Source organism: Hesperophylax consimilis, chromosome 4 (genome assembly GCF_061612785.1).
Source record: "Hesperophylax consimilis isolate HC1 chromosome 4, BYU_Hcon_1.0, whole genome shotgun sequence".
Taxonomy (NCBI): Eukaryota; Metazoa; Arthropoda; class Insecta; order Trichoptera; family Limnephilidae; genus Hesperophylax; species Hesperophylax consimilis.
This window is the reverse complement of record NC_142839.1, coordinates 3616503-3637222: the sequence shown is the minus strand read 5'-3', so window position 1 is coordinate 3637222 and position 20720 is coordinate 3616503. Positions and strand designations below refer to the sequence as shown.

Below are 20720 nucleotides of genomic sequence, written 5' to 3'. Positions count from 1 at the left end.
GTTAAGAGGGTATGTATGAGAGGATGAATTAATGTGAATGAAGCAATGAGTGTGTGTCAAGAGCGAGTTGTTTGCGAAGCTACGGTGCAATGGTTAGTTAGTTAAAATCAAAAGATACTCTTATTATCGCCATTTAGAATCGAAACGCTTCTGTTGCTTGAAATATGTATATTTAATTACCCGATCTGAAGTGCCGGGAACTCCATAACCTTCATTTCCCCCTGTACCTCTCATTTCCCACTTCCTTCAGCCTCGTAATACCACAACATTTTTTAAAAACATATTTGGTCACAGAAATTCGAGTGAGGGATTTGGCGGCGCCCTTCTCGTGGCGCCTGTCCGCGCTCCCGCGTGTGACTTCCCATTACTACATTCCTTTTGGTTCCTTTAACCAATGTTTGAGAAACATAAAAGCCCCTCGCTTTTATGTTTTTCAAATAGACACATACGATCTTTTATGATCCTCCCCTCGCCCCCGCCCGCCCTCCCCTCCCTCAACTCTATACAATTCCTCCGGCACCTGAATAGCAGACATAAGAATGGAAACATTTGAAAGTAAGAAAGTATTTAAGGTAGGTATTGAGCACCCCATGTTCGGCGACACGGTCACCAGTGTTTATTGAAAATTCGGGGCTTTGTGCGGTGCGGGGGAAAGAAATTCTATTAAAGTTTTTCACAGGCCTTTCGCTTTGATCCAGCGGGTATTAGGTACATTTTTATCATTTCGCCATTGAGTGCGAGCGTATGAAGGCGGATTTAATCAATATTCTTTGTTTGATTGAGTTTACATATTGATACATTACTAAATTAAAAAAATATATTTATAATAAACAGATTTTTTCGTTATGTTTGAATGTTCTTATTGTTGAGTTAAAGAACACCAACGCGATTACAAATTTTAGGGGCCCGACGATTTTCAGGAATGGCTTGAACGTGGTAAATGGGAATATTGGGCTAAATGTTTACAATATTTCTAATTTTATTTTTAAAACCTATGTACACATGTACAAGCATTTTAAAGAAGACATGACAGCACAAACAAAATTACTTTTTACTTAACCCTTCAAGCCTCGGAAGGATGTTACTAGCCACAAACATCATATTCCATTAGAGGCTATGAAGGACAAATCTGACCGGAGCGTCCATACATTACGAGCCACAAACATATTCCATTAGAGGCTATGAAAGAGAAACCTGCCCGGAGCGTCCATACATTACGAGCCACAAAAATCTTATTCCATTAGAGGCTATGAACGAGAGACCTGCCCGGAGCGTCCATACATTACGAGCCACAAACATTTTCCATTAGAGGCTATGAAGGACAGACCTGCCCGGAGCGTCCATACATTACGAGCCACAAACATCTTATTCCATTAGAGGCTATGAACGAGAGACCTGCCCGGAGCGTCCATACCAAAGATATTAGAAGAACGAGATATGCTATGTTGGCCGCCGGACCGTAGCCGGAGTACTACCTGATTAGGGTACTTTGAACGGTATCGGGACGTGTACGCACAGAAATCTGTTCTATGTATTAGTGCGGATACCTTAGCGCAAGCGAAGGTGTGCCGTAGTATTGGTGAACAAAACCGGCGACACTCGGCAAAACAATTCCACTCAGTACGAACTGCGCATAGCACATCTCGTTCTTCTAATATCTTTGGTCCATACATTACGAGCCACAAACATCTTATTCCATTAGAGGCTATGAACGAGAGACCTGCCCGGAGCGTCCATACATTACGAGCCACAAACATATTCCATTAGAGGCTATGAACGAGAGACCTGCCCGGAGCGTCCATAATTACGAGCCACAAACATATTCCATTAGAGGCTATGAAGGACAGATCTGACCAGAGCGTCCTTACATTATATGAATGTGATTTTTTCGACATTGGAAACATAAATAATTACTCTTCTCAGTTTGTCTCAAATTCATATTTATACACAATTATATGAATAAAATACAAAAAATTGATAAAATGTATGAGCAGAAATTGGCGAATATTTTTAATTGACAGCTGAAAGTTTAAAACATATATTTTTTTATCGTATAAACGGTATAAACAGTAAGTTTTCTGAATACTGAATTCTTTCAAAATTATGGATGTTTCAAGTCAATATGTCCAGGTAAGGGTTTTAATGATATTTTCATGTGATTTAAAAAATTTTAAAGTATTTCCAAAAAATATTTTTTTATATGTTTAATACGTTTTTTCAAATACAAACATTTCAAAAATAATTTTATCTATTATCTAAAATGTTATATTTTTGGGGATAACTTAAAAATATATATATTTGTTCCACATTTTAGATGCCTGGGGAACATCCCGAATTCCGTGTTTCACCGTATCCCTTCAAGTTTTAAACATTTTGAATTCTGAAGGGTTAAATCATTTTTTATCCATCCAGCAGACCACTGCAAAATAAATGGTCTTTTTTAAATGATTAACCTGTACTTCCCTGCCTCCTTTCATTTTATAAATCTCTCAAGTTAGGGTAGTATATATAACAGTCAGGTAGTTAACTAGTTACATTAAACTGAAAGAAATAAATTAAATAATCTACATCTATCTCCTACTTACCTGCTAAGCATAAATTTATGTTTTTAATCTCTCTTTAAGGTCTCTCTTTATATAAAACATTGTACATCCAAAATATAGTCACAGGAGCCAACCACCCCCGAATTGAGAAGAAATAAATCATACGAGGACAGTACCTATTCTCCATAAATTATTATTATTTATAAGCCGGGAATGAAGAGTTTTCTTGTTAAAACAATACAATAAAAATAAATTAATTCATTAAACAAATAAATAAAATATTTTTAAAAAGTTCTGAGTTAATTATTGCGCTATAGGTATCTATCGAATTTGAATAATTCTTCAAATTTCAATGTTGATTTTCAAGTTCTTTGGCGGATCTATTCAAGTTCTGTTATTATTTCAGGTTTTTGAAACAACTGGCCAGTAATGACATAATAACAAAACTTGAATAGAACCTTCACAGAACCTGAAAATCAATATTGAATTATTTTTTTTTTTTTATGTGACACCTCACAAGAGCGTCCCTGCCTGTGCAGTGTACAGACAGGGGAACTATGTCACCACCCGGTTGGGCGGCGTTGTGAGGCGGAATAAGGTAGGGGCTGTAGGAAGGGATTTGTTAATGCGGGCCTTAAAGAGGCTCGGATTATAGGAGGAAGGAAAAACAGATGCCGGTAGCTCGTTCCACATACGAGCCGACTTACACAAAAACGACTCGTAAAAACAGTCCGTTCTCATGAAGCCAACGTCAACCGTGAACGGGTGTTCAGCTCGTGTCCGTCGAGTTTCGCGCACGTGCACCGGTGCATCAGGAATCAATGCTGCTAGCTCCTTGGAGCAGACTCCATTGAAATACCTGTAGAACAGAAACAGCATGCCTACATTGCGTCTATGCATTAGAGAAATTGATGAATTGTTCAAATTCTATGAAACAACCCGTCCTTAATCAAGTTAAAAACAGTTTTTTGCAATGCTACATCAATAAATTTTAAATATGAACTGCCATTGTGGTTACAAAGCACTTTTTGTAACAATAAATCCCAATTACAATTCCAAAAGGATCCAAAAATGGCAAAGACATAAGGAAGTTCCAGATGTACAGATCGTCCTTCTGTCCCCTGTCCTTTGTGGCTAGTTGCTCCTTATTGTGGCTGCTCCTTCAAGGATGAAGAACCACCTATGGCAGCGGAGGTTAGGGTAAAAATTACTCCCCATTGAACTCGAAATGACTTCCTGTATTATCCTTCAGTTAACTCGATTCATTATTTGATTTTGTAGGGTAAAAAATTGAATCGGAATTGATTCGCAAGCGGAAGGAATGAATTGTCCTTTTACTAGTCCACAGTACCTAGGCCATTTTAGCGGATGTGACGAGACTCTATTGTCATCGTGGTTATTGATGATTAAGACCTAATCGCTTACTTTGGGTTTTACGAACAAAGATGTCATCTTTATTTGCTTTATCAAAAAAAATATTTATAGTAGATACCTATTTCACGTAGGCAGAAACACAAATTAAGCTTACGCTTGTAATATCGAAACCCTAAACTAGACTGAAAATGTTCTTGTTATTTAAAATCTCAAGTATGTAAACGGAGTAATTGACAGTCTTGATCAGTGGCCCCTCGTGACTTTTGGGTGTACTAGAGTGCTAATATTATAAAAATGGCATTATTGATATTATTGTAGCTGAAAACGATTTTTTTATGTTTTTGGAAACTTCAACTTTTTATGTGAAGTTTTTCAGGAAATCCGTGCGACACACGGCCAAGCTCAAATTTCCTCATAATCTTCATAAAAAAAAATCGAATTTTCATCAAAAATGCCGAATTTCTCAAACTTAGCACTCTATCACACTGAGAAGCCACGAGCCACTACTGGTGTTAATTAATAAATTTAAGATGGGAAATACTTGAGTCGGGCCATGTAAAGAGACAGAATAACAGAAAAGTGTGTTAGAGACGATATATGGATGTTAATGAAGCAAGGAGTGTGTGCCAGGACCATGTTGTTTGGCGGTCCATCATCTCTGATTACGTGTATTGTAAATGTTTTTGTATTTATATATTCCCCCCAATAGAGATGTCCCTGTTGTTAATAAACCCCGTAAAAAACATTTTTACTTTAATTTTTCATTGTAACTATTCAATTTTTTTTCAAGTCATAATTATTATTTATTTACTTGTTTTTTTTTCAAATATATACATTGTTACCTATGTTCTAATGCAATCCTTTTACATATACCCCCTTACTTATAAACGCGTTGTAAATATTACAATGCGCGTAAGGTCAGTACATTGAAAAACTTGACTTATTACTATGGCGTTAGTTTGGTAAAAACGATTATATTTTGTACAAATTAATCACGTATTTTTGTCCAATTTTATTTCCTCTGGTGGTAATTCGGCCAAACATCGCTATTGCTCCCGTAACTTTCAACTAAAGAGTTTAGTCTTATTTCATTTCTTTTTTAGAAGTCTTCGAACTTTATAGTTATTCTCGCATTTCAAAATTATAATCATATCGTAAAAAAATATCAATCAAATAAGAAATATTACGTTTTATGTAATTTATTGTTTTATGCCATCGTTTACTTAATTAACGTTACAAGAATATAATAGAAATTTGCATCCAGGTGCCTGCCCAAGCAATAGATAAATATTTTTTACACGAGTGTTAAAAAGTATAAAACAGTGGATATAAAAAAAAAACAAATAAGAAAGTTGTATGTATGTCCAGATATTCGAAGGGAGGTGTTACGTTATCCACTATATGTGATCCGTTCATCTGTGCCCCATTTCTCACAGGCCATTTGCGAAGATCAACATGTGAGCCGTGCCCTGTCACTGGCTTTTGTGAGGACCTAATGGCCGTTAAATGGGACTCATTTTCAATTTTAGCATTCGCTTTTCCGCTTTCGGTTCATTGGACAGGATTCGCGAAAGTAATAACTAATAACCAAATCGGCTGTCATCTTAGTTTGTGCAATCCAAACAGTTTTGGCCTATTTGAAACCATTTCAACAAGGTGTTAACTTTTTTGATACCAACTAGCAGTGACGTGCGGTGATTTTTGTTCTTATTTTGGCAATTTTTCAGATTGTTGGTAGAATAATTGATACGATTAGTGACATGACGCTATAACCACATTGGCTTGTTACTTACCGATTTTCGTCGCAGTATTTATATCTTGGTTAGTGATAACTCAACACTATTATCGTTACAATTCAACACACCTTTGAAAAGTAATATAAAGTCATTAATGCGATGAAAAAGTAACCTTTAAACAGTAATAATAATAATTTTTATTCCAGTACGTGGGGAGGTTAGTGCAATCCCACACGTTCCATATAGATATACATATCAATCATATCATAACAATAAAGCAACATGATTTTACAAAAGGCAGAAATGTGGAAAGTAATCTCGTTCTTCTTACTAAATTCATCGTCGATCACATGGACAACCGCACTCAAGTATATATATATGCGGACATTGCCAAAGCATTCGATAAAATTAATCAAATTTTTTTTTTTTTTTTTTATTTATTTATTTATTTATTTAATTTAATTCAAAAAACAGTTTTTACATAAAAAGCATACTCTGCACATCTCACTAGGGCATTCCTGTATCAAGATGTGCAGCTTTACAATAATATCATTTAAAAATATCATTTAAAAAAATACATATATGTAAATTTAAAATAATAACAACATTAAATTAAATTTAAACAAAAAAAGAAAAGTTTATGACACGGACGTTTCGAGACCGGTAGACAAAAATAAACAAAATTTTAGTAACAAATGTATGAAAAAAATAAAAACAAAAAACAAAATAAAAAACAAAAAAGTCAACAAAATTATTACTAAGAAAACTTTGGTCATTAGGTATACGTGGTAATTTATTTTGTTGGGTTACATCTTATATAGTTAACAGATCACAGGCAGTAGCAATAAAGGGCTTCGAATCAGATTTCAATGAAATTTCCTCTGGTATCCAACACAGTTCTCATTTCGGACCATTGTTTTTCATTTTATATATTATTATTAATGATTTGATCAATGTTGTAAAATACTCTGAAATAGAATTATTTGCTGATGATGCTAAGCTATTCAAGCCAATAAAAAGTCTAAGCGATTGTCTCAATTTACAACATGATTTAAATAATATATCCACCTATTGCCAACAAAATCAACTATATCTAAATGTTTCAAAATGTCATCACATTGTCTTTTCGAGAAATAAAAATAAAATATTATCTAATTATTCTGTAAACAGCAACAACATTGCAACAGAGCAAGTCTCAGATATTCGTGATCTCGGAATAACTTTTGATAGTAAACCACAATATAACCTTCATATACATCAAATCACAAATAAAGCTGCTAAAATGTTAGGCTTCATCATAAGAAACACAAAACTTTTTAATAGCATCGATATCATTAAGCAACTCTACTTTGCCTACGTACGAAGTCATCTGGAGTTTGCATCAGTTGTTTGGTCTCCATTTTATAAAATCCACATAAACAAAATCGAAGCAATTCAAAACAAATTCCTAAAATATCTTTGTTACAAGCCATTTGTAAGATTTTATAATTATGCAGAGGCAGCTTCGTACTTTAAAATTGATTCACTGATTGTACGGAGGCATCATAAGGATGCACTATTCATGTATAAAGTAGAGCCCATTCAATGACCAGAGTTGCTAAAGAAGATTCAATTCAATGTACTTGCGCGTTCAACACGCTCTTCTGTCCTGTTCAGGGTGGATCAATGCAAAACGAACTCTAAGAAGAATTCTTGCCCGAACAGACTTTGCGATAATTACAATAACTTATTTTCCAAGGTGGATATTTTCAGTTGCGAATTTACCAAATACAAGAGGTTCATAAAAGAATATTCATCTGATGGTTTGTGAATAATTTTATATATCTATTGTTTATATTTATATTATGATTTGATTTATATGCACAACATCTCTCAGTGGCTATAAATATGTATTGATAAATGTTTTATTTTGCAAATTTTAGTTTTATATAATCTTTTGTTTTGTATAAATTTTTGAATTCATATTCCTTTCTTACAAATTCAATTTACTTATTCCTTATTTTGCTGTCTCAGTAGAGCTAAAGTCACAAGGAGGAAACCCATAATTGGTTTATTTTGTCTATACATATAATACTTATGTACAAACTGAAATAAATGTAAACTGTCGATTTCCCGAAAATTAATAAATGAATAAATAAATATTTTACCATAAAAAATTTTAAAATTCAAACATAGATAAAGAAAAATAAATTAGCAATTAAGGACAACTATATAAGGCGTAGTCTTGAGTGACCTTGGGCCCAGCGCTCACTCAGGAGTGGCGCTTGGTGCTGATAGGCTGCGGTAACCACCGTGTTAGCCGCATCCTGGCTCCAGTGACCCGGTATCTCATCAGGCTGGCAATTTCATTTAGTCCTAATTCCGTTAACATTGTCGATGCGCTGCTGTATCTTCGGTATCCAAATATGATTCTAAGGCGTCATTATATTGGATTCGGAATCATAACATACCTTGTTTTTGTTTCATCACTTTTCACGACTTTATCACTTTTTAAAGGTGTTTTGAATTGTCATTATGTTCAGTTGTTCGGTTTCCTTATATTTATTAATTTTGTAAGAAACAAACAGCTTTTACATAATATACAATGATAGATATAAATATATAAGTTAACTGAAGTCAAACCGCAGAAGTTTCTTATGCTAAAGTTCATTGGAAATGAAGTTTTAATATCTTAAAATTAATTTGGTGTTAAAGGAAGGGGAGAGGAAGAGGAAAATGGAAAAAGGATAGGAGGTGCTCCCGATACATTGCATACTCTCATATTAATAATCGATCGTACGCATTACTTCATATCGATATTTCTTTAGGTTATTACCAAAAATTTCAATGCTGTAAAATTTTGTATTATATTGTGCACATAAACGAGGAATTGAGGAATTTTTTTGAATGTTTTTCTACACGAGGGTAGATAAAATAAATCAGATTATCGGGTGGATCTAGACGGAATATGAAGATTTATTAAATTGGTAAGTTCTGGTGAGTCGAGACCATTATTTAGGATTTTAAACTATAAGATTTGATCAAAAATTAGACGTCAAGTTTGGAGGGAGTTAAAATTATGAAATTTAATGGATTAGGTATAATTTGAGAAGTGTAAGTTTTGTTCATAATTTATGTGTTTAAATTTTTTTTTTGAATTCTTTCTATTCTTTCGATATGGGATTGGTATAAATAAGTCCAGATCGGTGTACAGTGTTCCAGGTGCGGGCGAATATATGAGGAGTAAAGGGAATATAGAGTGTTTATGTTGTGGAAGGTTTTTGCTATGCCAATTATAAATCCCACCATTTTATTGGCTATGTTAATGATGTCATCAGTGTGTTGGATAAAGTTTAATTTAACATCCAGTGTTACCCCAAGGTCCCTGATATATTTTACTTCATTGATGTGTGTGCCGTTTAGTGTGTATACAAAGGATATTTTATTTTTATTACGTGTAAATGTTAATTAATGCATTTTGCGATGTTAATAACAAGTTTGTTTAATTCGCAATAGACAAAAAGAAGATTGAGGTCCTCTTGAAGTTTAATGCAGTCGTTGATTGATTTAATAACTAAGTATTTTTTTATCATCTGCATATGCTAGGTAATTAGCATGTAAAAAACAATTGTAAATATCGTATATATACACATTAAATAATAATGGGCTTAAATGAGAACCTTGAGGTACACCGGAGGGCACAGAGAAGAAGCTGGACTTTGTTCCCTCGAGTAAGACACTTTGAAGTCTACTCCAAAGGTATGAAGTGAGCCACCGGAGTAAATCACAATGGATGCCTAATTGTTTTAATTTTTGAATTAGAATAAAATGGTTTACCTTATCGAAGGCCTTAGAGTAATCAGTGTAGATTACATCTACTTGGTTTCTATTGTCCATATTGCACGTTAAATATTCCGTAAAATTTACCAAGTTTGTTAGAACTGATCTTTTTTGAAGAAATCCGTGTTGTTGGTTTTGTATATTATGAAAAATTGTTGTGTAAATTTGATCGTAGACAATGCGCTCAAACAGTTTACTAAATACCGTGAGTATTGAGATTGGGCGGTAATTTTCAATGTTAATTTTTGACCCTGTTTTATGAATAGGGATTATAATAGCTTCCTTAAACTTTGTGGGAAATTTACCTTCTTTTAGTGACATTATAAATATGTTAGTTAAAGGGTAAGAAAGATTTTTGGCACATTTTTTGATGAAATATAGCGAGATACCGTCACTACCAGCACACTTACTAACATCTAAATTTTTCAGGTATTTATTGATCATTAGATTTTCAATATTTATGTAACCAATCGAAGAATCATTATTTACATAAGTATAACTATCGATTGTGCTGATATTGTTCGTACCCATATCGCTTACGTAGGTGGACTGAAAGTGTTTAGAGAATAATTGACATACTTGATGAGCGCCGGTGCCTGATTCGTCTTTAAGGTGCATGATTTGTGGGATGCCAGTTGTTTTACTTTTGTTTTTAGCGTAATTCCAGAGTTGTTTATTATTATTCTGAATATTAGATTCAACTGAACATATATATTTATTATAGCAATGCTTCTGTAGGTGTTTTTTTTGTGTACGTTTGATAGCGAACTCTATGTAATCTATTGGATTATTATAGGATTTCCATTTTTTATGAAGTTTTTGTTTTTCTTTGATGATTTTGATTAGAGGAGCTGAATACCAGTTTGGAATTTTTTTCTTTTTGACGAGGCGTTTGGGGACAAATTGGTTGATGGTATTATTTAAGGTGTTATAAAAGGAATCAACTACTTCGTCAACGTTTGCATTTTCCTGAGTAAATGACCAGTCTATCATCGACAGATGTCGGTTGATTAACACATAGTCGGCTTTTTCAAACAGGCATAGTAGAAGGAGCGTTGATAATTGGGAGTATATCGATTATAATATAATTTTAAGCGATGGGTGGTGTGAGTCTTCACTGACAAGAGGATCTCGGCAGTTTTTAAACCACTTCTTAAATTAGATAACAATTTAATTTTGTATCTGTAATGGTTCTGAGTATAAAGGATTTAAAGAAGTAATTTGATATTCTTTTTTGTCGGCAATTGCATCTTGCTCGCTAGCTTATAGATTTGTATACTTGATAGTAGTTAGTTAGGTAAGTATACCTATACGTATTGCCCAGCATCTTTTTTACAAAAAGTTACCGGCCGCTATTGCTAAGGTGAAATCTGATAAATTTACAGTACGCCCCTGCACGCTTTCCTGTATTAATGTGCAATAATGAATAATATTATTAGATACGTAGATAGGTGGCTTTCTTGTAAAGTATGAAATGTTTGTATGCAATGCTGTTTCTCACACATTTTGAAAGAAATAAAATTACAGACACGGTGCCTTCTCTGCGTAGCATGTGTCAAATCAAATATGTGCAGGACCTACACTGTAGGTACTTTCTGTAGGTAACGATACCTATCCTTAGAGTTTACCTATTTTTATGGCTATAGTTTTGTTTTCGAGTAGTATAATAATTATTTTTATAGACGAATTTTTAACTCCTTTTGGTCAAAATTACGTCCGGGGAACAAGTGTTCCGACATCATAATTCATAATTTACAAAAAGTTTATCAGAAAATCTGTTTATTTGTTAATCTGATTAAAAAGTGTTGCAATCCGGTTTTAACCGGAATTACCGATAATTTCATGGTAAAAATTTAATGGTAAAAAACCGCATTTTTCTAATTGAAAAAGTTTGTTCAGAGAAACTGTGAAAATCGGTAAAAAGTCACGGCATGCCGCTGACAGTGACAGTAAGGATCAAATTTTCCCAACTAAATAAATTACTAAATAATGAGTGCGTGCATAATCTTAATAAGTTTTCTTCTTAGTATATTTTCATCGTTTTATTTATTTTTTCGTTTGAACAAAAACTAAAACAAATAAATATTATCAAACACTGAAATAATTTATTGTAGTTTATAAATACAGTGTTTGATATAAGTACCCACTTTGGAGATACCTGCCTATGTATATATCGTTATTTTTTGTTCTGAATTGAGGAAATATGACTAAATCGCGGATTATAATGCTTGCATAGATATCCGAGGCAATAGGTACGTAGGGAAGTAATTTGATTGGAGAAAACTTACCTGTAAAAAACGTGTGTTTTTAACGTTTTCATAATATCTAGTTAAGCAATAAAATAAATAAACAAACATAGGAAACTAACCTGCTCCACCACTCGCAGTCCTCGGCAAGCCACAAACTGTGTTTATCTTCTTGAAACTTTCTTAAAATCCATTAACTATGTCCCTACAAATTGACAGATTAAAATCAACACAGAAAACACCAGTGGTAAGAAAAATAACATAAAATACAAAGAAACATATCTGCATGGCACAAAATAACCTTCACAACAATTTAACTCTCATAACTGTTTTAAAAATTCTCTAAAAACATTTTTTTATCCACTGCACTTCTTTTGTTGTCATAAAATTGGCAATATTATTACGAATCACTCATCTTTAAAAACTTTGTCGTCACTTTATTTCACTTACTGCCATGCCTGTATTATTTTATAAAACAGAACTTTACGTGTTTTCTTTATGTAATAAATTAATAATAATTAAAGTAAGCACTGTTTGTTATATCACATCACTCTAATTAGAAAAACCCACCAAAAACTTTTTACTCCATTTGGAATAGCACCTGAAAATAAATTTATTATACATGTGTACATCACTCAAAGGTTTTTAATTTATTGCAAAGCTTACATACATATTTAAATTACATATTTCTGTCAAAAAATGCACCGCGTAAAGTTTTTGACAGCCGGGAACCGGCTTTGTAAAACGATGTTCGCCGCACAAGTTTCCCGCGCGACTGCACGAAGCTGACTGGCCCGAGGAAGAAGATAAACCATGGCAGGCTGGAACAAAACAAAGCTACAGCCCAAAAATTAATTCCCCGATGAAAAGGGTGATCCATTCGCTTGGAGTTTAATTTTAAATCCAGTAACGAAATCGTATTTTTTATGTAGTGGAATCTAGAGAAAATCTTACTAGATGTTAGAGGTTTATTTTCACGTACGATGGGAAAACCATTCTCGTATGAATCATGTACCAATAAGATACCTACCACAACAAATAATAATAATTGATGGCTGGAAATTACAAACGTGCTAAGTGGTTTAAGCAAAAAACAAACACATTAAATAAAATATGTTTACTAAAAAAACTTTATGTTTGTAACTTTAAGTTTGGAGCTTTTAGCTTGTAGATTGAGACGTTTAGCTTGGAGCTTAAAGTTAGAAGCTTTAAGCTTGGACCTTTAATCTTGGATCTTCACTTTTTGTTTTAAACTTAGAGCTTTATACTTGAAGTTTTAACCTTTAAGCTTGGAGCTTTAAGTGTGGAGCTTTACGCTTTAAGCTTTAGGCTTGAACCTTGGAACTTGTAGATTTATGCTTGTAGCTTTAAGCTTGGAGATTTTAAGCTTGGAGGTTAAGTCATGTAGCTTTAATCTTGGAGTTTTATGCTTGGAGCTTTAAGCTTAGAGCTCTATTCTTTGAGCTCTAAATTATTATTATTACCAACAACCACACAAGAGTCCCAATTCCCCGATCCCGACCGTCTGGAGCCAGTGAGACTATGGCATTCCCAATTGGAGTATGTTGTGAGGTTGAATGTAGTGGGGTGGAGAAGGAGAATGGGAAAAGAAAGGGAAAGGTGTGAAAATACCTGGCTTTTCAGAACTGGTCACCAAACACAACCAAAGATATTTCAAACAAAGTTTCAATTCTGAATGCTGTTCTTACACTAGGGTGATACTGAGAGTATCTTCTACTTTGAACATTGTATAAAAATTGGTTAGGTTAGCTAAGGCTATGTATGGTTAGGTTATGTTAGGTTTTTTTCCTACACTTTTTCTGTTTTGTGGAACCGATCATTTTATGCCCATAACAACAAAAAAATCTTTCAAATAACAATACAATACAGTGCATGTCTCTCGTGTAGAGAATGCGATTTGGATACATTCACGTATTATACAAAAATAGGGATAAAGGGGAGGCCTAATGTGTCTATTACCCCCACGCCAACCTTTGTATAAATCTCCCGAGGTCACAAACTTGGCGAAGAGGGTGCCAGCACTAATATATGTTTCTTCGAGTGCATCCACAGGGAATAAATGTTCACCAAACTCAATTTTACACTAACTAAAAAAAACAAACCGTAAAAAACAATTGTTGTACTATATATTATACTATATACCCATTTTAAAATATCTTTTGAAAATTTTAAAAAAAAAGTTTTTTTTTAATTTGGTTTGAAAGAGGATTGTACCTTTCTTTTACAGCGGGGGTTCCCAACCTCGTGCCCGCGGGCACCATGGCCCCGCGGAACGATTCGTACGTGCCCGCCACTATTCGACAGTGAAATAATTTTATATGAAAATGTGAATTATTTTATGCAGTTATTATTTGCAAATTTGGTTCAAGGTAAGACAGAAGAACTAGAGTTAGAAATTATGGACCTTAAGAATGAAATTTTGCTTAAACCCTTAATATCAGAGGACTTTTGGAATACAATGGAGAGAGAAAAATTCCCATTTTTAAAAAAAGCGGCAAATAAAATTGAATAATTTTTCGGTTCGACATATTTATGCGAATCATTGATTTCAAACATGAACTTAATAAAATCAAGATATAAATCTCGAATCACCGATGAGCACAATTATGATTGTTTGCTAACAGCATTATCGTCATACTCTCCTAATTATAAAGCACGGGCCAATGATATGCAATGCCAAAGATCACATTGACATATTGATTTTATATTTTTTTATAAAAGGTTTTCTTTGTATATGTGTTTTTTGTTTACGTTTTGTAAATACATTTCTCTGTGTGTATGCAATTTGTATAATAATTTTATTACTTTGAAACACTTTTGTCTATTATTTATTAATAAATTATGAATATGAGAAAAAAATTATGGGAAACTGAGAAGTTATGGAAGGAGTTTGTCGATTAAAAATAGGTGGTGCCCGCCACCCTACCGATATTTTAGAATGTTGTTATGAAAATAACATACGATTACTACACTAAGTAAGAACCTGTCAAATCTGTGATTTATCTTGTCTATTGTTTATGCACTGGCAACAAGAAACTTTAACAGGAAGTGACAAAAAAATTCAAGATGGTTTCACTTCCCGGCCGGACAGAGGGGAGACAGGGTGTCCGGTCGGGGGTCAATTATTATTTCTGTAGGTCTGAGGATCTAATCGAAAGTTATTTCATGGATTTGTGATTAATACCGAAATGTTCAGTTTGTGCTTGAAGATTAGAAGTCTAGTAATATTTCCCGCGAGTGGAATTCGCCCCGGGTGGCGTGGATAATGAAAACGAATTTCACCATGTGTGGCCATGGGGGTATTCAGAATTTATCCAAGCGATCGGTGATTATTTCTGCCGATAAACTGTTTTCGCTGTGTGCAATTTGATTCGGAGCATTATTAAGTTCCACCTTGCCTCGTGGAAGGGCAACTTACGGATTAACCGTGAAACCGGCACTCCTCTTGGCTGGACCACACTGGGCCGTTGGCCAGCCACATCCTGAAGCTACTGTCTACTCCTCTTGGCTGGACCACACTGGGCCGTTGGCCAGCCACATCCTGAAGCTACCGTCTACTCCTATTGGCTGGACCACACTGGGCCGTTGGCCAGCCACATCCTGATGCTGCCGTCCTCTAGCTACATGGCTGATTCATCTACTCCGCCATTCGCGGCACTCAGTGTTCGTTCCTCATAACTAAATACGTTCTTATTATTTTAGACAGGGTAGATAGATTCTACGTTCTGGTCGATGGGGGTAAGTTTTCACCTTTTTGTATTTCTCTGTGAAATTTATCAAATATAACTTGTTACGGCCAGTCCAAAGTTTAACCAAATTATTTTCATTCTGTAACCTTGCAACTTCCTTTCGAACATCATGTAGATGGGATATATTTTCCCCGCCCTGAATGGAGAATTATACTCTACCGGCGGATGGTCGATTTGGCGAGTTCTTTTCCAGTTCAACCACTGGAAGGGACTCTGGCGCGTTGGCTTTCAAAGACCAACAAAGTCAAACTTGGCCACCCTCCTTTCATTCAACATAACAGTCAATAATGTACTTAAGAAACCAAACACATAAACAGCCATTTAACACAACTTTGGGCTAAGTAAGTATCAAAACATTGTGCCCAATACTTATTCATAACAATGTGCTTTAGAGTACAAAAAGGTTGGGAACCCCTGCTTTGCAGGGACTATGAAGAGTCAATCGCAGTAACAACCTCGCCGAATTTTATTTCATAACTGATGTAACGTCAACCGATTTCAGAGAATGACTTCAAAAGTTGATAGAATGCATTGTCATCAACATCGAATTTATCTGTCGAGTTTCGCTCAATCAGATGATGGGAAGTGCAAGATTTGCATACATTCATTCATTACCGAAAGCAAAAGTAAATTTCAGATGTATTAGTGAAAGGTGAATTAATTGGCTTTTATCTGCAGTAAGCAGTTTCGTTTGTTTTCATATTAATATATTGAGGAATATTATTAACCCTTCAGGTCTTGAAAGGACATTACTGGCCGCAAAAATCACATTCCATTAGAGCTTCTGAAGAACAGACCTGACCAGGTCGTCCATACAATATAAAAAATATATATAATAAATCTATAATCAGTAGATAGGTGATTTGTTCCTCACTGGAAAGATAAATAATTATTATTTTCAATTTGTATCAAATATTTATGCGTTTATTTATTTATTTTACGTAGATAAAATAAATTTAAAATAAAAATTTCAAAGTGCATGATTACGAATTGGCGGGATTTTTTCATAGACACATATTTTTTCATAAAGTTAAAATATTATTTTTAATTTTTTTATTGTATAAACGGCATAAAAATTGAATTGATAGTTTTCTTATTAATTGCCAACACAAAAGGAATGTGTTTCATAAATATCAAATTCTTACAAAATTATGGACGTTATGAGTCAAAATGTCTCTGTAAGTTTTTTTGTTAACATTTTCATGTTTGATATCAGAAATTTATATTTTACTCTGATCAATATTTATTTCAAATACCAACATTGCTAACATAATTTTATCCAATTTCTAAAATGGTATTTATTTTAACGACAACTTAAAAAATAAGCAATATGTAGCACATTTTAGATACCTCAGAAGCATTCCGAAATTCCTTGAAATTTCACCATATCGTTGAGACTTGTTGATAAAATTATTTTAACCCTGAAGGGTTAATTAAATAATATTTTAAATATATATACATATGACACCAATCGCTCCAGTGACAGTGGATATATGGCATTTTTAAGATCATATCTCCAATTTGCATCTTTAATTTCCACTGTTGTACCCTTAGAACTATTCAAATCAATTTAACATTACAATGTACTTGAATCAAACTATTATTTCTTTATTGTTAATTTATTCTTTTTAATGGTTTACTTATACCATGTAATATTATAACTTTCAATATCTAATTGCTTCCTAATCTGTAATCATAACAAAAAATATTGTAAATGGAACTTAACTGATTTATTTTATATTCACCATTACATGTCAAATTAATTTATATACAGGGTGACCGGGGGTAAAGTGCGCTAACTTGGGGAGGTGATTCTACATTAGAAGTAAAAAGAACATAAGTTTTTTAGAAATTTCAATCTTTTTAAGCAAGTTTTAGAAAAATAAATATTCTTCTATGGAAAAATATTTTTGTATTGGAAAATATATCACCTAACACACCGCCCTTGGGGTTTTTTCTAGCGCCAGGCGCCGTTTGGCTCAGGGCCGTCCCTAATAAGGTATTTTATCGCTTGTCTGAATTTTTAAAAAAACACTTAAGTTCAAAGCAATTGAACCAGAGTTACGCAGGACAAACACAGCCGAAATTAGTATTTTTGATTGATTTGATGATAATGCTAATTAAGGTTCAATCGGGATCAATAAAAATATTGCAGACTTAAAAATGATAGTACCTACCTACCTACCTACACAAAAGTATGTTAATGTAAAATATTATCATTAGCCACCTATGTCACACTACAAGTATTTAAACATCATTCACACGTTCTCCAAACTCCTAGAAATAAAGTTAGCTTAATTCACATCAACTTATTACGAAGTCCCGAAACTTTCAACTCCAAATAATATATTGCCAGTTTGGAACCAAATCAGGCCGTAATCCGCATCATATTCTATCACAGAATCATCCTCGCGAGCGGAGTGAAGTTTCGTACTTGAACGTTCCGTAGAAATGCAAATCTGCCAATACTTGTACTTGCGCCGGTGCAGAATGAAATGTTTGCGATTTCGAAGGTACCTACACGGTACACTGTAGATACTTGGTACATTTGCAGATATATTTAATTTATTACATATAAGTAATGTGGTATGCTCTTCAAACGGTGCGGCGATTGTACACCGTCCGAAGTGAATGCTCGTGAATTGTTCGAAGTTTGAATTGTCTAAATCATATTTAATATTGAATAGGTACCTCAGGGGCATCGCCAGCTTCCGAGCTAGAGGGGCAACTTAATGTTTATAGAGGTTACAGGGAACGAACAAAGAAGTAGTCAGAATAAACTAGAATTATTTTCATACAAGCTGGCGTGTACCCGGCATTGCTCTAGATCATGAACAGGGTTGTTTTTGCTCGAGATCATGAACAGGGTTGTTTTTGCTCGAGATCATGAACAGGGTTGTTTTTGCTCGAGATCATGAACAGGGTTGTTTTTGCTCGAGATCATGAACAGGGTTTTTTTTGCTCGAGGTTATGAAGGAACCCAAAATATTCTTTTGGATTTGGTCGAAGTCAAATAAAAATTAATTGTATGTTTTCTTTAAATGCGTAGATTACCTACATAGATATAGTTGAAGAATTGCGAATACCGCACATAAGTCCCAATTCTTCAATAATATTGGAGCCCTGTGGAACTATGACACCCCGAACTGGAGTAAGTGACGAGTGCGAAGGGAGTTCAAAATTACTTATAACTCATAAAGACAGGGAAAAATGTGATGTGGGTAAAGGGAGTGAAGATTTTTTGACATGTACAGCGCCTGAATGTAGGCAAACTGCGCTACAGAAATGGTCAGTATAAAAAATATTTTCGTAAAAATACCTACTAATATAAAAACGAAAAAAAAGTGCTCAAATTTTCAAAAGATGTGACGAAACATATAAAGCGTTATTTTTAAATTTTGAATTTGTACTTTTTAAATACCTACTGTGTTTAGTTTGTAACTTTATTACTACATATATGATGTTTATATTAGCATTTTTTAAATTTTTTTATTTGGTACAATTTTTTTTACATTTCAAAGTTTTCCAGTAATGTTGGCCTCACTGGGTGGCTTGCCCGTGCTGATATTATGTAACCATTGTACAATTTTTTGTACTATTTTAAGTTAAATAAACAAAAATGTTATAATATCATGTATTTTATAACTACTTTTGAAAATATTAGTTTTCTGCTTGGGTATGTGCGGTCATAAACATAATATATTATTCTACTCCGTTAAATTTTTTGTGAAAAAATCATAATTTATTAATACTTGACGAACCGTCACATAGATAGATTTTAAAATCTGTTAACAACCCGTTCTTACCTTACCTTCTATATTTAAAAATACATTCTTTAGAAATGTATAAATAGATTGGAGAATTCTTAAAATAAAAATTCGCGGTTTTCCTTTTCCGATTGGAACCAAAGCTGTGCAAGTACCGTTATTATGGTGGCAACATTAATAAGAATTATATAATACAATGACATAGTAATACTAATATTATTATAACAACAAAAATAAGTTTCATTATTTGGACAGCTGTCTGACTTGGGTTTCTAGTATATAGAAATATTTATTTTTTCTCGACTTTCGCACCTTCAATTTACTTTTTGAGTATAGTTTGGAAAGTATTTTCCTATTATTTAATTTTTATGGATGTTTTTTTTATTACCAAAATTTTGTATTATGTGTACGTACACAGTGTATTTATTATTTGTCCTTTTAAGTTTAGCCCATAGATACTTTTGTTTAAAATAATAAGCAATAACTTCTAAGAACTATTGAAAAAATAACACCAATTTTTTAAATAATTATGCAGGGTGTGTTAAACTTTAGGTAAATTCAAATTAAATAATTATTTAAGCACCAAAATTTGATATGTTTTATGATTGTTAAAACTATAGGGTTGTTTACGAATACATTTAATTCAGGTCTGTAAGTGTTAAAACTATAATGTTGTTGTACGAATACATTTAATTCAGGTCTTTAAGTGTTAAAACTATAGTTTTGTTGTACAAATACATTTAATTCGGGTCTGTAAGTGTTAAAACTATAGTGTTGTTGTACGAATACATTTAATTCAGGTCTATAAGTGTTAAAACTATGGGGTTGTTGTACGAATACATTTAATTCAGGTCTATAAGTGTTAAAACTATAGTGTTGTTGTACGAATACATTTTTTTATCTTTGAATTTTCATGTTGATCTTTACTGTAATAATAATTAAAGCCAAAGGCGTAGCACATGGACGGGGTTCGACCCTAATAATAATCATCATATTTGAATTCACTTGAAACGTACTATACATGTAAGTAATGTTTTTCTACATTGAAATATCTTATTACTAACTATAGACTAGATAACTATAGTCAACTAGCCAGACGTAAACTTTCTGATGTATTGCTTCTCCAAAAAATTATACATGCATCAGTTGATACACCAAACATTTTATCCCAAATGAACATCAATATTCCCTCAAGGAAATCAACAAGGAGGATGAAATAATTTTTTTTATACTAAAGCCTACCACACATATTTCTCCCTTGTACCGCGAACATTAAGAAATTGTAATACTATACATGGCTCTAATAATGAAATAGACATTTTTAATGACCAATTTAAACACTTAAAAAAACGTTTCACCATTAATCATATTAAGCTGATATTGTGATGAAGCCCTTTATTTAAAGAGAAGCAATATTGTACCTACCAAATCAGCCTCTCACTAGGATATGTGCTTTATATGGAAA

General features: G+C 33.4%; 1 long non-coding RNA gene across 1 annotated transcript in view; it reads right to left on the bottom strand.

Annotated features, from left to right (window-relative positions):
• The window catches only part of LOC149424058 (uncharacterized), a 651496-nt gene extending 639275 nt beyond the window's left edge, over nucleotides 1-12221 (bottom strand). Inside the window, exon 1 of the long non-coding RNA XR_016302096.1 lies at nucleotides 11841-12221. This is a non-coding gene — a long non-coding RNA (uncharacterized LOC149424058). The remainder of the gene's footprint in view (nucleotides 1-11840) is intronic.
• Nucleotides 12222-20720: the final 8499 nt, after the last annotated feature.